Source organism: Ursus americanus, chromosome 6 (assembly GCF_024610735.1).
Source record: "Ursus americanus isolate L20-20 chromosome 6, mUrsAme1.1.p, whole genome shotgun sequence".
Classification (NCBI taxonomy): Eukaryota; Metazoa; Chordata; class Mammalia; order Carnivora; family Ursidae; genus Ursus; species Ursus americanus.
This window is the reverse complement of record NC_142132.1, coordinates 49901410-49922720: the sequence shown is the minus strand read 5'-3', so window position 1 is coordinate 49922720 and position 21311 is coordinate 49901410. Positions and strand designations below refer to the sequence as shown.

General features: G+C 41.9%; 1 protein-coding gene and 1 long non-coding RNA gene across 6 annotated transcripts in view; one reads left to right on the top strand and one right to left on the bottom strand.

Annotated features, from left to right (window-relative positions):
- LRMDA (leucine rich melanocyte differentiation associated) overlaps positions 1-21311 on the top strand; it is a 1014087-nt gene that overhangs the window by 241379 nt on the left and 751397 nt on the right. The window lies entirely within an intron of this gene.
- On the bottom strand, positions 8730-19332 carry LOC123783094 (uncharacterized). Its single transcript, XR_006777117.1, has 4 exons — positions 19251-19332; positions 9731-9860; positions 9507-9633; positions 8730-9036 (listed from the first exon to the last, which is right to left on the bottom strand). It is a non-coding gene; the product is annotated as an uncharacterized LOC123783094 (long non-coding RNA).

Here is a 21311-nt window from a genome sequence, read left to right as displayed (position 1 = left end):
TCTACGACAAGATTTGATCGATGGAGTCGTATGATGCCCTTGCCTTGTTTTATATTGGCTGTCAGCGCTTAACTGGGACTGAAGTATCTGGGTAACAAAAATTGATATAATGACTTAATGCGCCTTATTCTCTTTGAGCTACATCAGTTTAGAGCACTTCTGAGAGAAAAATGTCTGGAAAATATCAGGGAGTCATTTATCAACCTGTTTTCATTAGCATACTGCCTAGCTCTGGCAAGGATTTGAATAAAAAAAAGGATGGTACAATTTATTTCAGGCCCCATATTTCTTGGATGAAAGGAGACTTCTAATAAAAGGAAAATACAGAAAGATGCTTTTTCTAGCTGGTTTTTCCTTAACTAAAACCCTACCCCAAAAGCTTTTTTGTTTGTTTGCATTTTTGCTGTTACTAATATCCTGGGCAACGTATCCCTGGGAAGGTAATTAGAAAAGTAATGCAAAATGCATGGTGGTTATGATAGGTAGAGAAAAACAATGTTGAACCAAAAAAAAAAAAAAAACCAGAAATACCCAGGTGTGTCATGGGTATGTGTCTGTCTCTGTTTGTTTGCCTCTGTTGTGCATGTTTGTGTGTTTATAATGCACAGTTAAAGAGTGAACATGGAGAGAAGTTCTCTGCATAAGTGGGTGTTTTGTAGCATTAAAGGATTTCAGAAAGTTAAGACACAGCGTTTTTAGCTCTCTGGAGTTGGAGCTGAGGGGAAATAGAAACAGATCAAAATGTTTGTATAGTGGGCAAAACGCATTTGGTATATGGAGTCGTTTGTCCTACCCACTGTAGGATGGGAACCACACGAGGTAATAATAACTGAAAGGCAGTTGTACGGGAGTGAGTCCTTTTTTGCATGAAATTTTTATGCATCAGTCAGCCTGCATACAGTGTGCCTAATGTATAAAATAAATTGGTGCATAAATCAGATTAAGAGCAGCATGTTGCCAACTTTCGCATTTGCACACAGGAATTCAATATGGATATGGAGGAATTCCCATTTTTTAAATCTCTAATAGGGTACAGGGAATCTCTCAAGTAGACATTGCACACAGGGACATTTTATTCACTTATCTCCCCCACTTCTCACCCCAAATAACAACAGCAGCAGTGTCACCGAGAGTAAGAGCAGCAGAGCGCGAGTTTTGTGGATGCCAGCTGTTCTATGGAGGGTGGTGACACAGTATTTTAAGATAATATTGCAGCCCTGTCTATAGCTCCTAATTGTGGCGAGGAGCTGGTGTGCCGATCGATTGTGATTTATGGTGGGGATAAGCAAGTGCACGCTGCTCACATTGATCTGCATGTAAATTCCTTGACATAATAAGAAGTTATTACCAATGACAGTCACTGTCTGACTGCTAATTCAGCGGCACGTCCTCCCATCGGCGAGAACCACAGCATCTGCATACAGGGTGGGAGTTTGCCCACCATTTGCCTGTTGTAAGTCAGGCCTGTGATCTGGTACCCGAGGGGTGGCTATTGAGTAGATGAGAGTCGAGGTCACGCTGACTGTGTCTCTGTCAAACAGCAGCTCTGTGATTAACCAACAAGATGGGAGGTGTTGTCTTGCTCATTTTAAAGCCAGAGATACCTATAGCCAGAGATACCTATAGGAGAAAATCATAGTTTTCTTAAGTATTTTACCTATTAAAATTCTTCACGCTATTTCCCCAGAGGCCTCAGATAGCAAATTATCAATTGATTAAAATACAATTGCTTTTATTTTACCCTTTTTTTCTTGTCCCTTTTGAAAGTTAGATTTTTTTTAACCATCTAGCTTTTTTGCTTCTTAAATCTCATATGCATTTATATGCTTCTACATTTCTGATGCCCCAGAGCTTTTTTTTTTTTAAATCTATATGCTGCATGTCTTTGTTCTTTCTTTGCCCCTTTGTCTTCCAACAAGTCCTCGTAAACTCATCCTTGATAACTGTACCCCTCTCTTCATAGTCGTTAATTGACCTGAAGTCTTCTGTAATTCACATTCAGAGCCCCATGAAAGGTGGCTCCTTTCACTTGCTTTCTGTGGGCAAGATATATCTGTCCTAGCCTGCAATAACACATTACCTACAAAGAGCCATTTTTAAAAAAAAGATATTGTGTCCTATTCCTCTGTAGCCTGATTTTTTTTTTCCTTAAGAAATGAAGCTTTTCTTGATACTGAATGCAGCCAAAGTGTGATTGCTCTGTTTTCACCTTCTTTATTCTTACTGGAGATGGTCATTGTTCTTTACAGGAGAGCCCTTGAGAAGCTGGAGTAATGGCCATATGCCTTGGAAAGTGAGTCATTAGCTTCAGGTATATGGTACCTGATTTACCTTGAGAAATACAAACAGTTGTAAAAACATATTATAGGCCATAGTTACAAGCAGTAATAGAGGAATAATAATAATAGTGATTTTAATTTCAGACTACTTCTTGGAGCCGTTAGGGCTGGCTACGTTAGGCTGCGGTAACAACTCCGGAGTCTCAAAGGTGTAAGACGGTAAGGATGTATTTCTTGCTGTGCTCCATGTACGTGGTAGGTTGGCAGAAGGGCACTAGTCATTTTAGTCACACAGGGACTTAAGATGGCAGAGCAGTTGACACCTTGAACGCTGCTGGACACTGAGCCAAAGGGCAAGAGTTCTGAGATATTTTGCGCTGGCCAGTAAATGTACCACAGCTCCTTGGCAGAACTAATCACAAAGCTCCGTTCTTACCTGGGGATCCAAAGAGGGTAGACTAGTCATCCTTGGTAAACAGCTCTAACAAGATTGATTTGTTATGCCCAACAGATAGTTATTAAATTAAAAAACTTCTCTGAATGTAAGAAAAGTGTTATTGGCCTTAAGAGTACACAGATTGATGATGACTGAAGAGTCTCGAATAATTCAGTGGAAAGTCTCTAAAAAAATGAGCTGATTCAACTCTCTCACTTTTATAGAGGAGAGCATAAAGGTCCAGAGGAGGGAAATAATTTTCCCAAGGTTACAGCATTGGAGGGGAGCAAAACAGGGATGCCAATGAAGATTTCTTAAGCTGAATTCAATGTAATTTTTTTTAAAATTTTTTATTTTTTTTATTATTTTTTAAAGATTTTATTTATTTATTTTACAGAGAAGCAGCGAGAGAGGGAACACAAGCAGGGGGAGTGAGAGAGGGAGAAGCAGGCTTCCTGCTGAGCAGGGAGCCCGATGCGGGGCTCGATCCCAGGACGCGGGGAAGGCAGATGCTTAACGACTGAGCCACCCAAGCACCCCCTCAATGTAATTTCTTTCCTCTCTCTTACCTGTAATCTTGGGAGTCTCGAGGTTCTTCTACATCTTGCTGCTAACCCTGATTGTGTTGGCATACAAGTCCTGCCTTGGCATTGTGCTTAGTCTGATTTTCCCTTATCCGGACATTCTGGGACTGCTTAGCTTCCTGGCTTCCCCTTTCCAGACTCTGTGGTCACCATCCTATCATTTTCCTGTGGATGATACTTGGTTATGAAGCTACAGTTTCACTTGATTTTTGTTTCAAGTACCAGAATTTGAATGCTTTTATCAAATAGGACGCAGGGTGCATAGGGTAGTGTTGAGACAGTGATGGGGTCTTAGGTCTTTATGGGAGGAGGTCAGACCAAGAGGAACTCCACAGGATGAAATGTGCATTGATTTATGTGTATCGCCCCTACTTGGAGAATGTGAGGGAAATTGTGATTTGGTCTGGGCAGTGGCCTGTTTTCCTTAGTTGTGATGGTCAGTTGAGTCAGAAGACAAAGTTTTGGTTGGCATTTCTCCTGGTTTATTTTTATTTATTTATGTATTTTTTTTTTAGTTCAAGTTTCTGCTTTGGTCATAGAGGCCAGGTAGGTAGACTTAAGGTTTTTGAGACAGGAACAGAAAACAAGATTAGCCATTGTTAACACATAACAGGTTGTACTTTTCAAATGATTTTCACTATAGACCCAGGTTGGACCTTTCAACCTGGAGAGTATTAATTGCTTTATTATACCCCAAATTACAGGCATAAGCATTATCAGCAGGGCGTGTGTTATAACTCAAAGCCTGAGGTTTTGGCCTTGGATTCCTAAATATTTTTTTAAAAGATTTATTCATTTTAGAGAGAAGAAGTGGGGGCAAGGGCAGGGGGAGAGGGAAAGTTTCAAGCAGACTCCACGCAGAACACGGAGCTGGGCACCAGGCTCCATCTCACGACCCTGAGATCAGGACCTGAGCCAAAATCAAGAGTCAGACGCTTAACCAACTCTGCCCCCAGGCGCCCCATCCTTGGATTCTTAAATGGCATATATCTGTGGGAGATGACGCAGAGGGTGGTCTGCCTATGTGGTATCAGAAAGGTGCTTTCTTGCCCATAGAGGACCCTTATCAGCTTGATGGCAAATATGTAACCCTCATATTTCATTCAAAATTAATTAAAGCTCAAGGAAAACTAACCACTGAGTACCTGTTATATGTCGGGTGCATGTGTCTACCTCCCCTGAACCTTTTCTCTCTTGTGTGTGTGTGTACACACACCTGTCTACGTATATGTGTTTGTCACTAGCTTTATAAAACAGCCTTCTGAAATAGGTATTGTCGCACGGCTAACATCTGAGGGCTTGCTTTCGCTTACTATGCTTTTTGCTCTCTAATGTGCTTTATATGAATTAGTTCATTTGCTCCTTACTATCAACCCCTGGAACAGATACTCTTATTAGCCCCATTTTGAAAAGGAGAAAACGGCGGTGTAGAATCTCATGTACCTGAGGTCACATAGCTGGGGTATGATGGGGCCGAAGCCAAACCCTCACACAACTGGTCAACCCGCCAGTTGGGCTGAACCACCCTGCTGGGCTGCGTTCCTCACCTTTCCCACTCCAGTTTTGAAGGGAGGAATTACAGAGCAGTGGAATATGAGCCAGACACAGAATCAGAACATTGGATCAAACCCGGGCTCTGATTCCTCCTGTCGGTGCTGCTTTAAGCAACTCCCTCAGCCTTTGTCAGCTTCTTGTCCCCATCATTATAATAAGAACGCTCACCCATAGCTCAGGGAACAGTTTTTAGAGAAAGGAGCTTGTGTCCACAGAACATGTAAGAACCACTGGCATGCTAGAAGAGTGTTAGAATTTTGTTCCTAATTTTTATAATGTAAAAAAAAGAAATAAGCTGGGTCGATATTTAATATTCAGACTGAACTGGAGCGCTCACCTGGTGCAGGTGTCTCCCCCAAGAGCACCTGCCACACACAGTGGGGGGGCTAGTCCAGAGGCCACCTGGGGATTCTCTTTGAGGAGCATTTCATAGTAATAGCTTCCCCTCTTTTTTTGTCTTTAGCGTTTTGCAAATTTGACTCTGGTTGTAGGATATCAGTGATGTGATTCATTTTATTTAAAAAATCCTCAAGTAACAGAACCCTCACATTATACTTGCTTGATTATAAGTTGGGGATTGAGTAGAAAAATCTTTGGTTCCAACAGAGATTCCTTGACCATGTCACGAGAAAGAACTTGGAAGTTTTTTTTTTTAAATAAGTACAAGTTCTCCATTTTTCTCTTATGAAAATTCAAGCTTTTTAAATTTTTTCTTTCCTAATGTCTGGCAGAAATATAAATCCTAACAGATATGTTTGGCAAAAAATGCAGTTGAGAAATGCTTAATGAAAGAAACTAATGCTATGGAGAGGACATTTGAAAACAGATTTTTGGAAAGACTTCCATCATCCTATGAGCTCCTTGCTGCCAACTGTGGCTGGTATGTTATCTATAAAAATGCTCATCCCTGCACATTTAAAAAAAACTGGAAAATGAATTTTCTAACTATTTAAAAAGTCTTCCCAAGAAGAAGGATTTCAGTGCGTTTTGAATTCATTGGTGAAAAATAAAATTGCAACACATTTTGGGTACTTGACATCAAGGGAATGTGGAAATTTACCCACTGAATTTAAACAACCATCTGAGCAAGACTGGTGTATAAGATTGAGAAAGAGTTTCATGATTTAATGAACTCTACCACTGATGAATTTCTTCCATATGTACTGTGGTACTGAATAATGCCCCCCCCTTGCATAATATCATATCCTACTCCCTGGAACCTGTGAATAGTAACCTTCCATGGAAAAAGGTAGTCTTTGCAAATGTGATTAAATCAAGAATTTCACGATGAGGAGATTATCCCGGATTATCTTGGGGAGCCTTAAATATAATCACAGGTATCTTTGTAAGAGAGGCAGAAGACCTGACAGACATAAGAGGAAAAAGCATGGTGCCCAGAGAAGCAGAGATTGGAGTGGTATGGTCACAAGTTAAGGAATGCCACCAAACTTCTGAGCCTTGGAGAGGTAAGGAACAGATTTTCTCCTAGTGCCTCTGAGGGGAGTGTGGCCACACTAACACCTTGGGTTTGGTCCAGCGCTACTTCTGGGTACCAGAACTCCAAGAGGATAAGTTTCTGCATTTTTTTTTTAATTCACCAAGTTTGTGGTAATTTGTTACAGTAGCCACAAGAAACCAATACATATATTTAAGTACCTTTTAAAATGTGTGATTCATTTATTAAAATCGTGTTAAACTGAAATTAGAACCAAACTTTTAAGTTGGCCTTTTACAAAGTGTTAAGCCCATATTTTAAAAAATGAGGCATCCAATATATAACATCTCTGTAATGAAAACATTAATATATAAAGTTATAGTTACCTGTTTTTTGGTGAGCTCAAAGAGGATTTGACATCACTGATGAGTAAAATTGCATTTACAATCTTTGTTTTCTTTCCTACCCTTAAAGTGCCTATTTAATATATGTTTTATGAATACATTGGTAAGGTGGTGTGTATAATTTATAAATAAATCAATATATGTTGGGGTGCATGATAAAACAAATTTGTGGGGCACTTGCTCTAAGCGATGACTGTCATGATTAAACAAGATAAATGTGAAAGTCTTGGAACATGGTAGGCATCCAATAACTATTCAGTGAATGGACGGATGGGTGGATAATGAAGTTGGAAGATCCCTAAGCAGTAGGCCTAGAAAGCATCACTGACGGTGGGGCTTAGCTGTAGGCCCAGGTGGGCTTGATTCCAAAGCAGGTGATCTTCCCCCTTTGCCATTATTTTGTGAAGAAGTATGCTTGTTAGAGCATCTGTTCCACAATTTCATGAAGGGTACAAGTGAGACTTAGTGGCGAACATGTAGGGTTGACTCATCCCAGCATTGGGTTGGGGTGGGGAGGAGTGGGAACTGCAATGCCAAGGATTCCCTGAGAAAGCAGGAGATTCTTGCCCTGGGTGTGACTGTGTTGACTGTGGTGGGGGGTGATGGTGGCAGATGGTGGTAAGGGGATGTGGGGCAGTTATGGTGGGATGGGCTGTAGGACTGTGCTCAGTCTTCTTGCAGTTCACCCAACAAGGCAAGTAGCTTTTCCCTGAATGTGAGAGGCTTTGAGGATCTGCCAACAATAGAACAATAGAAGATTCATGAACACCAACTCCTCTTCCCTGTAAGGAGTGTTGGAAGGAAGTAAAATTCATACACTAGCTGATTTTTAGACAACCAAAATACCAACACCCATGATGGTGGGGAACAAGGAGATGTCTGGATAAATAAAATTTTGACAACCTTCAGACTGAGTTTTGGTCAATAGCTTTGTTCTTGTTTCTGACCAAAGACACAAAAGCAGCTTTCACTACAAGTATTAGCAGTATGCTGCCTGGATTTGGAAGTGATCGCTCTTCCAGCTCATGTTTTGATAGAGCTAATAATGATAGGAAAATAACCAGTGAACTGGTGGGTGCTGAAGGTAGGTAATAAGAATTTCAGAGCTGTCGTAAACCCTAGACCTGTCGGATTACACCTGTGGAAAGGGAAGAAGCCTCTACTAGCTGAATCATGAGTCTAGTTGGCTCAGTCTTTACAACACGAGAATAAAGGCTGGTTCTTGGAAATGTGCTTCTTGTGCACTGGTGCTGATGGAGTAGTAGGGTAGTTTCTTTGCTGTTCTTCAGGTCACTGGCATTGATCCCCATTGTCATTGTTAATATTCTCTGGAGAGGAATTTCAACAGTAACGTGTGCTCACCTCTGATCTGGTTTCCATATTGTCCTTGGTCGATGGCACTCCCAGGCTGGATACCTTCTGGTGGTTTCCCTTAGGTTCAGGACTCTTACTGTTGGCAAGATTTTCTTCTCCCTCCTGCCCTTCAGTCAAATCCTATGTCACAGGCAACTCTGTTTGTTCTCTGCAGAAGATTCTGTCTTGTCTTGGAGCCCTTGCACATGCCCTTCCCACTGCCTTCACCTGTCCTCTCCAGTTCCATGTAGTTGACACCTTCCCATCCTTCAAGTCTCTGGTCAAATAAGGAAGGCCCTCCTTGAACCATATTGACTAGTTTGGCTTCCCTTGCTATATGCAGCACTAGCATACTGAAAGTCCACTTTGGGGATATTTATTTCTCTTGTATTTGTGTATTCAGTGTCTGTGGGCCCTGTAAGACTATAGTCTCTGAGAAGTCACTGCACAGTACCAGGCACATGATAGGTGCTCAGTCCATTTACCAGATGAATGAATGAAGCTTTTCAAGACAGAAGGTACTGTGCTTTATACCCTCATAACCAGCATTGTACCTGGCTCCTAATAAATAGTAAATACTGGAGCTCAGTGGAGAGGCCGCGGGGTAGGTTTGCTTTAGGGGCTGTGACCTGGTTGTCGGGTATCAGGCCTCATCCCTTTTACTCCATCCCAGTGAGGCCCAGATCTGAGTACCTTTGGAGGTCAAGTAAGGAAGGGCAATGGGGGTAGTTTTGGGGTTAATCGTACATCAGTTGGCCTTTTGAAAAGAAAAAAAAGACAAATATATAGATGCATTAATAACAAATGTTTCTAGAAATAATGAACTTAGAGCCTTTTATTGCTGTCTTTTTGAAATGGGAAAGAGAAACCAAAACACGAGAAGAGGCTGTTATCATGGCAACCTTTGCATTCTGCTTGCAACCTTAGCCTTCTTGAAAGATTCCCATATGAGTTGTGGTTATAGTTTTCAAGTAGATGTCTCGTTTTTGACCTGGGAGTGAGAAGAATAATTTTTAGGTGACGAAAATAAATACTCACCTGACTAGTAAGTACAGAAATGGGTCTCAGGGCTTCAGATATCAGCTCCACCATCTGAAATGTAAATATCTTCTGAAATTCCCATTTAAGAGCAGATTTCACCTGCAAGTAGACTGTTATATCTTCCTGAAAAATATATACACCCTAGTGAGGGAATAAACACATCATTACACTTTCATGACAGATAAGCTCAGCTCTGTTCGGGTGTAAACTCATTTTTCTTGGGTTGACCTTTAAATAGTATTGTGCTATTGTATGGGATTTAAATCAATAATTTTGTCAAAGCAAAATATACTGCAGGTTTTTTTTTTCTTTATCATTTAAAGAGTTCTGTAAACTCTCAAGGAGTAATGGATTTCAACATGTTGTCCCCAGGAAGGGAACAGGGGAGGGGAGCGCGGGAAGCCACATATAAAAACTCACTTAGTGGCAATGAGGCAGAAGCCTGGGATGGCTGCGGCTCTAGACTGTTCCGTTTTCTCTTTCAGGGAGCTGAGGTGGAGGTGCCAGTGTGGGCTGTAATTAGTGGTGTGGTACCTTTTCTGCATGCCTGCTATAAAGCAACAAAGTGTCCCAGGTGTGAGGAGGTTAAAATGAGAAGTACCCAGCAGTTATGAAGCAGCAATAATGAGTTTCCTTCTACTTACCATGGATTTGTGTGATATACAGCTTGCAATTAAGCATGGCTTGGTGATTCAGTGATTAATGTATATACAGCTCCTAAAGGAGGGAAGCCGCCCTCCCGTCACATCCTTCATGATGTTTACAGCTGGGTACCTATTAACAGGAAGATGGAGAGGGCCATTTACAATTCAGTAACCTTTATGACAGTGAACTCTTTAATCAGCATTTTATTTCCTTTGTAACACTTTAGTCATCTACAAATGTCAGAATAAAATAGGGCCATGAAATATTTAGGATCGGCATGTGGAAATTGACTTCCCTTGATTTAAGCTGCTGTGTCTTTTCATTTTGTTGTTTTGGGAGCTTTTACTTTTATTGAAAGACAATTTATAACTAAATGCTCCCAACAGTGACTGGCATTAGGGTAGGAGGAATTTCAGAGAGCCAAGTTCTGGTTCTATAAAATGTGTTGATGCTTGCTATATTGGGTAATAAGTTATTCAAATAAAAACATTAGCGAAGGGTTTGCATTTCAGAGCAGTATTTAGTAGAGGTACAGCCAACTCTGCAGAGTTCATGACAAAATACCCCGACATATTTTAGAAAGGTAATTAAGTATGAAGTACATCCATAATAATTTAAGTCAGTTATAGTGTGCACCTGAACTATGCATTATTGTCTCGCAGTATTTTCTTAGTGGGATTCTGGGACTTTTTCAATTCAACAATAACCACGTTTCAGCTTTTCTGTATTGTTGCAAATGTATGTAATATGTATGAGCAGAATTGCCATGTTTATATTTAAAAAGAATCTTTAGACAGTGATATTGTATTGAATGATTGCATTATTGTTTACTTGTGTCTTTTGCTAAGTTAACTCATTTTAAGCCAGTGAACCCAAACATATCTCCAATTACATGTCTTAAAAATTAATCTTGGACCATGTCATGCTTTAAGAATTTAGCCTTATGTGGCACCCTCCTCTATCCCACCAAAGGTTCACGGCGACCATTTGTTGACCATGGGATGAACCTCAGTTTAGAGAGACAGTTCTTTTTCAGGAGTAGTGAGAGAGTCCTGGTCTCATGTGGACCATATAGGACTGTCTGTCGCACTTTCTTACAAGATACTGGGAGGGTGTTACCTTTTCTGCTATGTGGAAACTAGTAATTGGAAGCAGCAAACATGGTGTGTTGGAAAGACCAGCAGCCCAAGTGCCAGTCCCAGCCCTGACAGGAACTTCTGTCACAGACAGGCTCCTTACCTTTCTGGGTTAAAGGTAAGGAACTGTAAACTAAACCGGTTGACTGGACTAGGTGCGCCTTCCAGGAAGCAGTGAGGAAGAGAGGTAGGAGAATACATGGAGAATAAATTAGGACCTGAAATTCGAACTGCCATAAGTAAAGGGTTTCTGTATTAGACTGCATAGACACGCATTCTGAAGAGAATGCCCTCACCTAGATGACAGAAGGAGAGCTGCTGCGGGCTGGGGCGGGTCCAGTCGTCTCATGAATTTGTTGCAGCTGAGTTAAGGTGTCTATTGAAGGACTTATCACAGAAGAAGACCCCAGTGTTACTTTCTCTTTTCCTTGTTTTCATGAAAGGGCAGAGTCCTCAGCTGTCTTCTTGTAACAAAACCCCAATCTACAAAGTATCACCAAGTTGTGTGAGTTGGAATGTTGATGGAAAGTTAAGGTATTAATCTCCAACTTGAGAGTTTCCCCCACTTAGTTCATGGGATAAGAAAGGAGGAAAATCCAAGGACTAGAAATTGTATGCTGGCCAAGGAAAGGGGCTCAGGGCTTAGGATAGTTAGAGGACAACTTTTTCTTGATTTTTTTCCCATCTCCCCTCCTTGTCTTGTTTCCAGCTCACTTTTGAAATAGTTCTTTGGAACATTAAGTGCGTGATAACAAGATATTATAAGGGGCTGCAGGAGGGATTCCAAACCCTCAGACTTCGAAGACTGATGTTTTTTCATTAAACAGGAGTGTCTGAGTGACTGCATCAACGAGGCCAGAAGTGTACATGGGTGATGGGAAAGGACTGGCTGGAAGGGTATCACATATGGGGTCTAACTGGAAAAGGCAGATGAGGGGTTGGTGTAGGAGGGCAACCTTTCAAAAACACTTTTGTTCCATCTTTTGCCCATCAGCTCACAAGAGATCCCCACCATGGTGTCTTGGATGGCAGGAAGCAGTGGGAGCCTAAAAAATTTTGGTGTCTGCAGCTTTTGCTCCCAGATTTCCAATTCATTGACCTTCTTTTGAATTTTTAAAATTGTTTTTTAAATTCAAAAAGTATTGTGAAACATAATCATAGAAAGTTTGAAAAAAATGAAAGCATATAAAAACCTCTGATTCTGCCAAATTGGCACAACTATTATTACGTGTGTGTATTGGTTGTCTTTTTCCAGAGGCATAATGCTGCATAGTTAAAATGAGAGCCAAGTGTCAATTTTATGTTCAGCCTTTTTCATGTTACATTAAATAATATGCATTTTGCCATGTTGCTGCATGGTCTTCATGATCTTCATTTTTGAAGTCTGTATATTATTTCATCAAACAAGCATTCCATAATTTAAAAAATAATTTTAAACATATTTTTACATCTCACTATGGGTTGATTTGTCTGCTTCTCCCCCACCCATAATAACAGTATTATGTATGTCTTTGTGCATATGAATTTTCCATATTTTGGTTTATTTTCTTAGGAATCGAGTCCCAGGTATAGAATTATTGGGTTGAGGTGATTGCATTTTATTGTATCACTTACCTACTTATAGCCCAAAGCCTCTTAAAAGCCTCAGATAAATTTCTTCCACGTTCTGGGCTATGTATATGCTTTAGTCTCAAATGATTTTTATAAGAAACTTGTGTTTCTGTAGAGAATTTTGGATATTTTGAAGGTTCGTGAGGATCTAAAGTCATGTAGATGATACCATTCATTTAAAGTAGAAGACATGCTTTAGTAGAAGACAGAAAATCAGGAAAAAAATCAAACTGGAATAAGGACTGGCCTCTGCTGGGCAGCCAGAATCTGTCATGAACTATCAAGCACGTTGATCTCACCGAATCTCAGAACAATCCTGTGGGTTGGGAATTAGTAGCGTTCGCTGTTTTTTTCCAGATGAGGAAACGGAAAGTCAGCAAGGTTAAGTGACCTGCCTGAGGTCTTCCAACCTGTGTGGAGTCAGAATTTGAACTCAGGTCCACCTGACCAAAGCCGGTGCCCACTCGTCTGCTATGTAGTCTTTGTCTTAAAGAAGGGTGGGTAGGTGAAGCACTAGGGGCACCCCACTGTACTCTAGGATGAGCAGAAAATGGTGGCCATTTCCCCTTTGTAACATCAGAGGCTTACTTTAGCCACTAGGACTTAGGTCTTTGTAATGTTTCCCGTGCCCTTTGGCAGAGCCATCTTTTTTTTTTTTTTTTTTAAGGATTTTATTTTATTCATGTGACAGAGAGACAGCCAGCGAGAGAGGGAACACAGCAGGGGAGTGGGAGAGGAAGAAGCAGGCTCCCAGCAGAGGAGCTCGATGTGGGACTCGATCCCGGAACGCCGGCATCACGCCCTGAGCCGAAGGCAGACGCTTAACGACTGCGCTACCCAGGCGCCCCTGGCAGAGCCATCTTGATGCACTTCTCTCAAATGACAAAACGTAATTTTGTTTTCATGCCCAGAGGTGGCGGGGATTTGCGGTGTACTGGCTGAATAGCAGCCAGCAGCATATTCAGGAGTGAAGATGGGTGTGTGTGTGTGTGTGTGTGTGTGTCTGTGTCTGTGTCTGTCTTCTGGGGGAGCTGGAGCCCAAACCCTTTTGGCCCTATCAGATTCTACTGTGTCTGTGCTTTCCTGAAGGCAGTGAGGGGATGGGCGTGTGTCAGGTAGGGACAAGAGATGGCCTTGCTTGGAAAGCCGGACTGGGAACTGTAGCTGTAGAGTTGACCCAGACAGAGGGATGGTCTGGAAAACCTTCCACCTAACCACTCGGGAATAAGAGGGAAACAGGAAAGCTCCAAGTTCAGAGAGGAGTTCAAGGTCGTAATGGCCGTGGATGCCAGGCGAATTTGGAGGCAGGGTTCTGTCATCCCTATGTCGAGGAGCCGGCGAGTGATGCACGTGAGAGGAGGTGACTCAGCCACCACGCTGGGAAGCAGCAATGGCTCTGGGACTCCGGCTTCTTCCTGCCTTGGCCCCGGTCAGCGCCGTTGCGCCTCTTCTTTGAGGCTGCGAGGGAGCTGGAGTCGCTACATGGGGAGGATGGGGTTCCACGAGTTGGCTGCGTTTTAAATAAGGCGGGAAGGCGAATGGGGTGGTGAGGGGTTGGGAGGCTGGTGGCCACTGGTGTTTGGCTTCTGGTGCCTCTACTCTACAACCCTGCCTCTTTGCCTGCCCCGGTCTGCGTTGCAGGTGAAGCCTGGAATTTCTCCGTGTTAGGGGTGGGGACAAGGCATCGGTGTCAGGTGTTGTTGTTGTTGTTGTTGTTGTTGTTGTTTTACCCCCTGATGATTAGGGCACGTTAACCTGCATTCATTCCACTGCTTTGCCCCCTCTCGGTCAGGATTATTTAAATGTTTATCCTTCCTTCCTTCTTGACCTTTCTTGTGCAGTCCTAGTTCCCGGGTCCCGCTTGTTTTGTGTTTCATGAGCTTAGCAAACCGTGGCCTCCAATTCCCTAGTTCTAGTGTTTTCACTTAAGATGAGGAGTGATGAGCCAAAGGTTTCAGGCTCAATCCTTGAGCAAAGGGCCGCTCTGACAGGGATTATTATTTATTTGTCATCTTGGATGTAATAAGCTGTAGGTACAGCTTCGAGAGCCCTTGATTTATTGTGCTGTCTACTGCCACTAGCGGGGCGTCTGCTGCACCGTGCAGGATGAATACCACACTGTCAGCTCCGTCGATCTGTCTCCACCACTGCTCTCTCTCTCATAACACATTCCCATTTCATGCCAGAATACATAAACAATCTTTCATTATTTTGATGCCTTTTTCATATTTGTTCTTTACAGAACATAAAGTTTGAATTTATGGGTTTCCTTTACATTATTTCAACACACTCCACCATTTTCCGGGTTTGTGGTTTAACTCTCAGAAATTGGCTGCCAGGTGATTTAGTTATTTTGGCTTTCTAGTTTTATAGTTATTTAATATCGCAATGCCAGATACTGAGAAAATGGAGTGCAAGGAGGGTGAGGGATTTGCAGCGTAGGCTCTTGTCATCAAGGCAGCGTGATCACAGGCACGAGGCGCGAGGGTTAACAACGAGGCACGGGAGATGGGAGATCATTTGCTTATTTAAAAAAAAAAATCCCATCTTAAAAATATTATTTACATCGTGGCCAGCTCAGGTTCCTTGATGGAGCTTGCAAGGAGAAAGGGAACATCCCACAACTGCTGGGAATTAGGAAGGTTTTCTAAATATGGGGTTAAAACACCAACTATTTTCACCCCCAGCTTTTCACACAGCGGCTTCAGTTCTCTTGATAGTCACCTACGCTGTCTCTTCTCTGCCTCTTGCATTCATCCCTGCCCTCCCTCCATGTTTGCTTCTGTGTTTGAGAGACTTGGTCATATTGCCTAATTTTAAATAATTTTCCTGTTCTTATGTTTAGTTCCCCTAACTGGTGAAAGAGCTGTATTTGAAGGCATTTGTTTAGGACTAGGAAGTTGCTGCCTCTTTTCTCCCCTAGCAGAAGGCTAGGCTTGGGAAGTGGAGGGTGTATCCGCTAATTCATTCACTTATTTGCACTGGCTTATTTGTATGGATCTTTCCCCCCGCCCCAACTCTGCTGGCCTCAGTTTAGTTTTCTCAAATTTCGTTATCTTAATTTTAATCAAACATAACAATTAAATATATATTCTTTAAGTTGGGCACCTTCATCTTTTTGATTAAAAAAAAAAAAGTTTCCTCCAGTTATTTTCCTTGAATTTTAAGCTTTCAGAGAGATAGCAGAAGAAATTCATAGAGTAGATTCCCAAACTGGCGATAAGGACTTTACATATGTGCATGAGAGTACTGTGTGTTTGTATGTGTGTGTGTGTGTGTGTGTGTGTGTGTGTGTGTGTGTGTGTGTCTTGTCTGCTTACAGGGTATGGGTCAGGCCATGGAGGAGCCTGGTGAATTTCACTCCTCTTGGTAGTTCCTGGCAAATACAAGCCACTGACAGGGAGATCGTATTCCAGTCAAGGTCAATTAATTGTGTGGAAGTCATGGCATTTGGGAAGTTTACGTTTTTTTTTTCAGGGACAGTGCTAATTCGGACTCTGTGGCTGAAATTCTGGCTCCTTTCAGGGAAGGTCTCTTGCTCACATGTTATCTGTGGGTGCATGTCCTTGCCCTTCCACGGAGCCCTGTGAGAGGAAGGGGCTCAAGGTGAGAGCTGCTCTGCTGTTGGAAAGTTGTTTTGAAGCCTGTCTCCTCCCTGAAAGACATTAATGAATGTGGATTCGAATGCCATAAATGCAAGATAATTTTGTCACTCCTCGCTTCCCTTGGCCGCCTTCATTAGAGAAGTAGGGAATTTGCTTAGCTCCCATCACATTGTACGGGCCTGTTGTGGCTGGAAGGAAACCCTAGTTAATTAATATGAGAAATTTGTTTTGTGTCCCTGGTTAAAAAGACGATGCAGGTTGGTGTTGTCAGCAGAAGCCACTTGTCACTTTGACCTGTTCTGTTAAGTGTTGGGTGTGTTTTCGCAGAGTAATCTGTGAATAACATTATAGCCCAGCCAGAAGAGAAACCAAGGGAGCGATAGCAGAATTAATATCTGGGAGCGTTGATAATTATATATCAGAATCTAATTTTTAGCACAGAAAATGTGTTAATGACAGAGAGGAAAACAAAAACCACTAGCTTCTCCCAGCAGGCCCCAAAGTGTCATTTATTATTTCTCAGCTGGGTATCTATCAAGTTTATGGGTTAATTTTTCTGTAGACTGTTATTTATGGGTTTTTGTTTGTTTTCAGCCATCATTACTAACAATACGGTTAATAGCAATCATTTGTTATCCAGCACTAGGCGTGATGCCTCAGATGAGAGCACTGAACTGAGAATACTCATTTGGTAGCTGAATAAGGCCCTGACAGGGCCCATTTATAACAAGCTCATTCTATAATGTCCATCCTATTAATAAAATTTTGTTGCTGTCTAATTAGAGATGTCTGATGTGTATAGTAGCAACGCAGAGGAGACTTTGTGCCACTGCCTTTTTTTCCCTCTCCCCTTTCCCTGGTCTCTTGTGTCCCAGCCAAAGCCCATCTGAGCATGTGGGTTTGAGAAAACAAAAGGAACGGGGAACGAGCTATGGGTGAGGGTTCTGGATTGGGTGTGTGGTGGTAGTCCTGAGTGGAGACTGGAGAGCAGGGAGGCTTTGCTGGCTTTCCAGTCCTCTTTTCTCTTCACGCTGTGCCTGCAAGTCTTCCCCTCCCAAATCTTTCTAGATACGAGGTGTGGTGGGTCACAGGATGCTGCCATTGATTTCCTAACACGCACCAAAACTTAAAACATGCGAGCGAGTGCTTAGCTCTTCAAAGTTGGTGCCCGGAAAGGCAACACATTTATTCCTAAGTCACTAGCATTTCTTCAGGAAACTTCTCTTGGTTTGTTCACACAGGTTGTCCGTTTCAGTCAATACGAAAGTGAATAGTCTCCCCAGATAAGAATTGGGGGTGCTGTACTCCAACACCAATCCCAGTGTTTTGTGGTCACACTTTAGATAGAGAAATGGGTTCAGTTAAGTCATTTTTGTCCCAGGAGATCTTTCAGGTTTTTTTTCTTTAATCACAAAGAAGCTTTAGGGCCAGGTGACCGGATGCACTCATCTGTTGGGCGAAGAGTTGGAATTCCAATAGCTGTGTTTGAATTCTTATGCCCTTACTTAGCAGTGGGACGATTTGGGGGAAAGTTATTGAATTGCTGAGTTTCCTCTTTCTCAGCTCCAAAAATCCCTGGACCAATCCCTGGAGGATGGTGTGGCATGAGGATCGAATAACATACATGAAAATGCCTTGCAGGTAGCCAGACCTCCCAAATGCTAGTTACGATTATCAGCACTTACAGAAAAACCTACCCCACTGAGCTGCTTTATTTTAAAGTCATTTTAAGCACAGTTGTATAAATAGTTTTAATAATTTAATTGCTCATATTTCAAGTGAAATTCGGCTTTCCACCCTAAGAGTAAAATTTAAAGAAATGTGTAGCATTGAAAAGTTTTTTTTTTTTATCATACTGATTATGCTTATTGTGAAGTTTGCCCTGTTCAGGGGGGAGAAAAAGAGGAGTTTAGAATTCAGGGAAGAAATATTTTAATAATTCGGCAGGTGCTCAGAATTATACATCTTTGAATTAAGAGCACACGATCAGGCAGTACACTGAAGAATGTTTTAAAATAGTTTTGTTGCTAGGTAACTATTTTCCTCTTTAGTAAGCTCCCCCCTCCATGAAATGTTTTGCAAGTGATCTTTTGAATAAGAACAATCATCTAATATTTTTCTCCCAGCATATCTGTTTGATTTTGAAGGTAAAACTTAGAAAAAAGAAAAAACTGCAAAATTTCCCTCCTAAACTGGTGGTGAAAGTGCTGTGTAGGGCTGGGCTTGCACAGACCTGGGTAGTCTGCTGTTTCTCTTCCCTCCTAACCCGCGGTTGACTACAGCTTATCAACCCTTAATTAGTGCTACATTTTCTCCCTGTGATTTCTATTGATGTGTGGTACAGGAAGCTGGATTGAGCCTCCACCTGACTGGTGTGCAAATTGTTCTAGAAAATTCAGCAAACATCTCTCTCCATTCCCCGCCAACCCCTGCTACCCCTATCCCCCCCCCCGCCTTGTTTCTCTTGTGTCTTTCTTCCATCCTCTTCAATAGAAAAGGTGAAAAGCAGGACGATAGGAATCAGGTTGAGTATTAGTGTTTTTCTGGCCCGAGCAATAGAAAACGACAAGCGGCTGACTGGGTCCTCTGTCAGCAGATCGGGAAGCAGGCAGGTTGCGGCAGGCGGGGGGGCTCCCCCGCGGCCTCGGCCTCGGGATGGCTGCAACACGGCTGTGAGAGCCGGGATGAAGTCAGCACTGACAAAGTGAGGGGATTGATGGATGGACAAAGCAGGCAACTGGATGTGAGAATGGATGAGGGCAGAGGGGGAATTTAACACAGACAAACAGAATGAAAGACAGAGAGGAATTGCCTGCTAAAGTATGCCCGCCCTTAGATCCCACAGCAATTTACTCACTGCTAACTGAACACCCAAGGATTGTTTGCATCTTTGCAGATTTTCCTAGCCGCCACAGCGGAGGGAAGCTAGCAGATTCCAGCTAGTGTGTGCCAGGCTTTCTCTTTCAACCTCCCTCTACACTGCCCCCCCCTCCGCCCCACATTCACTCTCACTCATTTAATTCAAACTGAGCGGCTGATTATTTCCAATAAGTTCACACAGTGTTTCTGCAGAATAAATTTTCTTCCCCTGCCATTATTTTAATGTTTCCACTAAATTTGCTTTAATCAGTTATTGTTGCCTTAGTGTAGTAAATAATAATATTTACCTGCTCCTTTTGAAAATGATGTTTCTAGAAGGAGATCTATTGTTGCTTCATGAAAGAGTGTGATAGCCATGATAATGCTTGCCTCCTTTGTGCAGGAAAAACTTAGTGTCTTTCTACCTTTATCCAGTCCATATGTTAATGAGTGACTCAATATTTAATGCTGGTAACATTTTACTTTAAGGTAGGAGATATGCTTTAACCCAAACCCCAATATATTATATTAGGCAAAGAAAGAATTTAAGAGGGTAGATCTCATGTTAAGTATTACTACAATTAAATTAAAAAAAAAAAACAAAAAATTAATTGGGTCAGAAAAAGAGGTGAATCTTATCTTCCCCCCCCCCCGCCCCGAGAAAAATGTATAGTTTTGGGTATGGTACAATAGGTTTACTATTTATGGAATGGTTATAGAAAAGAACAGTGTGGAGTATGGTCCAAAACCTATTTGAATTTTTTTTTCTTTTTAAATACAGTCAGTGCTTGTATGAAGCAATAGAAGGTAAATCAAATTATTATAATTGAGTGCCATACTCAAATATACATTTAGGATTTTGTTTCATTGTATGAATAAAGTGATTTTCTGAGACCAGTTGATTGAGGAGTCTTGGATAAGAATTAAGATTCTAAAAGAGAAACATAAACACACACACACACATGTTGTCAGAAAGTGAAAAGGTAACTTATCGCCAACTTAATTCTATCCAGCCTTAAGTGTGATGGTTTCTAAATGAGTCATTGTATTTTTGGCACTTTCAAGGAACCTGGGACTTTATGGAGCTTGGAATATCTCTTTCTCATTTTGGAATACACTGAAAGAAACTTTGTATTTCAGAATTGATGCTGATGGGTCTAATACATCCTTTATACATTTTCCATCCAAAAATAAAGTTTGTTTTTTCCTTCTTCCCCTCCCCACCCCTTCCTCCCTCTCCCCTCAGAGAAATGGCCCGGAAAGATGAAGAGTTTCTGATTTTTTTCCTCTCTCTATTAAACAAACAAACAAACCCTTAAGGGTGCTGGCTTAATGTGCACACACCTGGTTTTGAGGAGATGTCTTTCTTTGACAGCCCTCCAGACTATACTTAGTTCTCTTCTCAGATTCCACATGGAGCTAAATGTCTGAGGTAGCAACATAGTTCTGAGAAATGTTGGCCCAGAATGCAATATCAGCTGCCTTCACAATTAAAGCAAGGTCTTGGGAGAAGGACTGTTGGCTTGCTACAAATGATGAATGGGAGTTTAAAAAAAATGAAATTAATACATTGTCTATTGCATGGAGATCCATGAGACATATTTTCAGGTATGGCATAGATTATCTATCACTCTGCCGGTATTGAAAAGTGGATTTGCCCTCATGCTCACACCCACGTTCCTCATGCAGACTAAAGGCTCTGGCAGCCTGGCAGCCCTGCCACCCTCAGGTGGATATCCAGCATCGTTTGGGGATAATCTGAGTTCGGAGCTGGCTAACCGCTTGGATGTTATTATCATACATTAATTCTGGTATTGAGTAATTTTTCAAAGGTTGAAAAATTTGACAAGTGATAAAATTAAGTTTACTAAGGCTGGCTCACACATGGCCCAGAGATACACTTCAGTGTAACAGGTCACAGAGAATTCTGGTCTTTTTATAGTATGGAAACCTGGGATCTCAAAGGCAATCGCAGGAGAATTTCGAGAAAAGAATGGTACCTCTTCTCACATGTGGGTCCCTGATTTGTGGAGGCAGATTAGGAACTGTTTTTTTTTTTTTTTTTGCCTTTATTTATCATAGCTTTCCTGATCTGTACATCCTATTTGCCAGCACATCTCATAAGAATCACTGTACCTGTGCTTCCCAGAAGCAGAGTACAGGTGTCGGAGGCCCCTCTCCTTACAAATTCTGATAGTCAGAAGGGGTGAGATCCATGCCAAGGATACTGACATGGGGTCCAGAGAGATTTCACCTTTCCCCTTCTTATTCTTTTGGGGTCAATTTGGGTGGTTCTGGTACATCACTCCAAATCCCTTAGACTTTTGAGGTTTTAAGTGGGATGGGTAAGAAACACAGAATGTTCACTC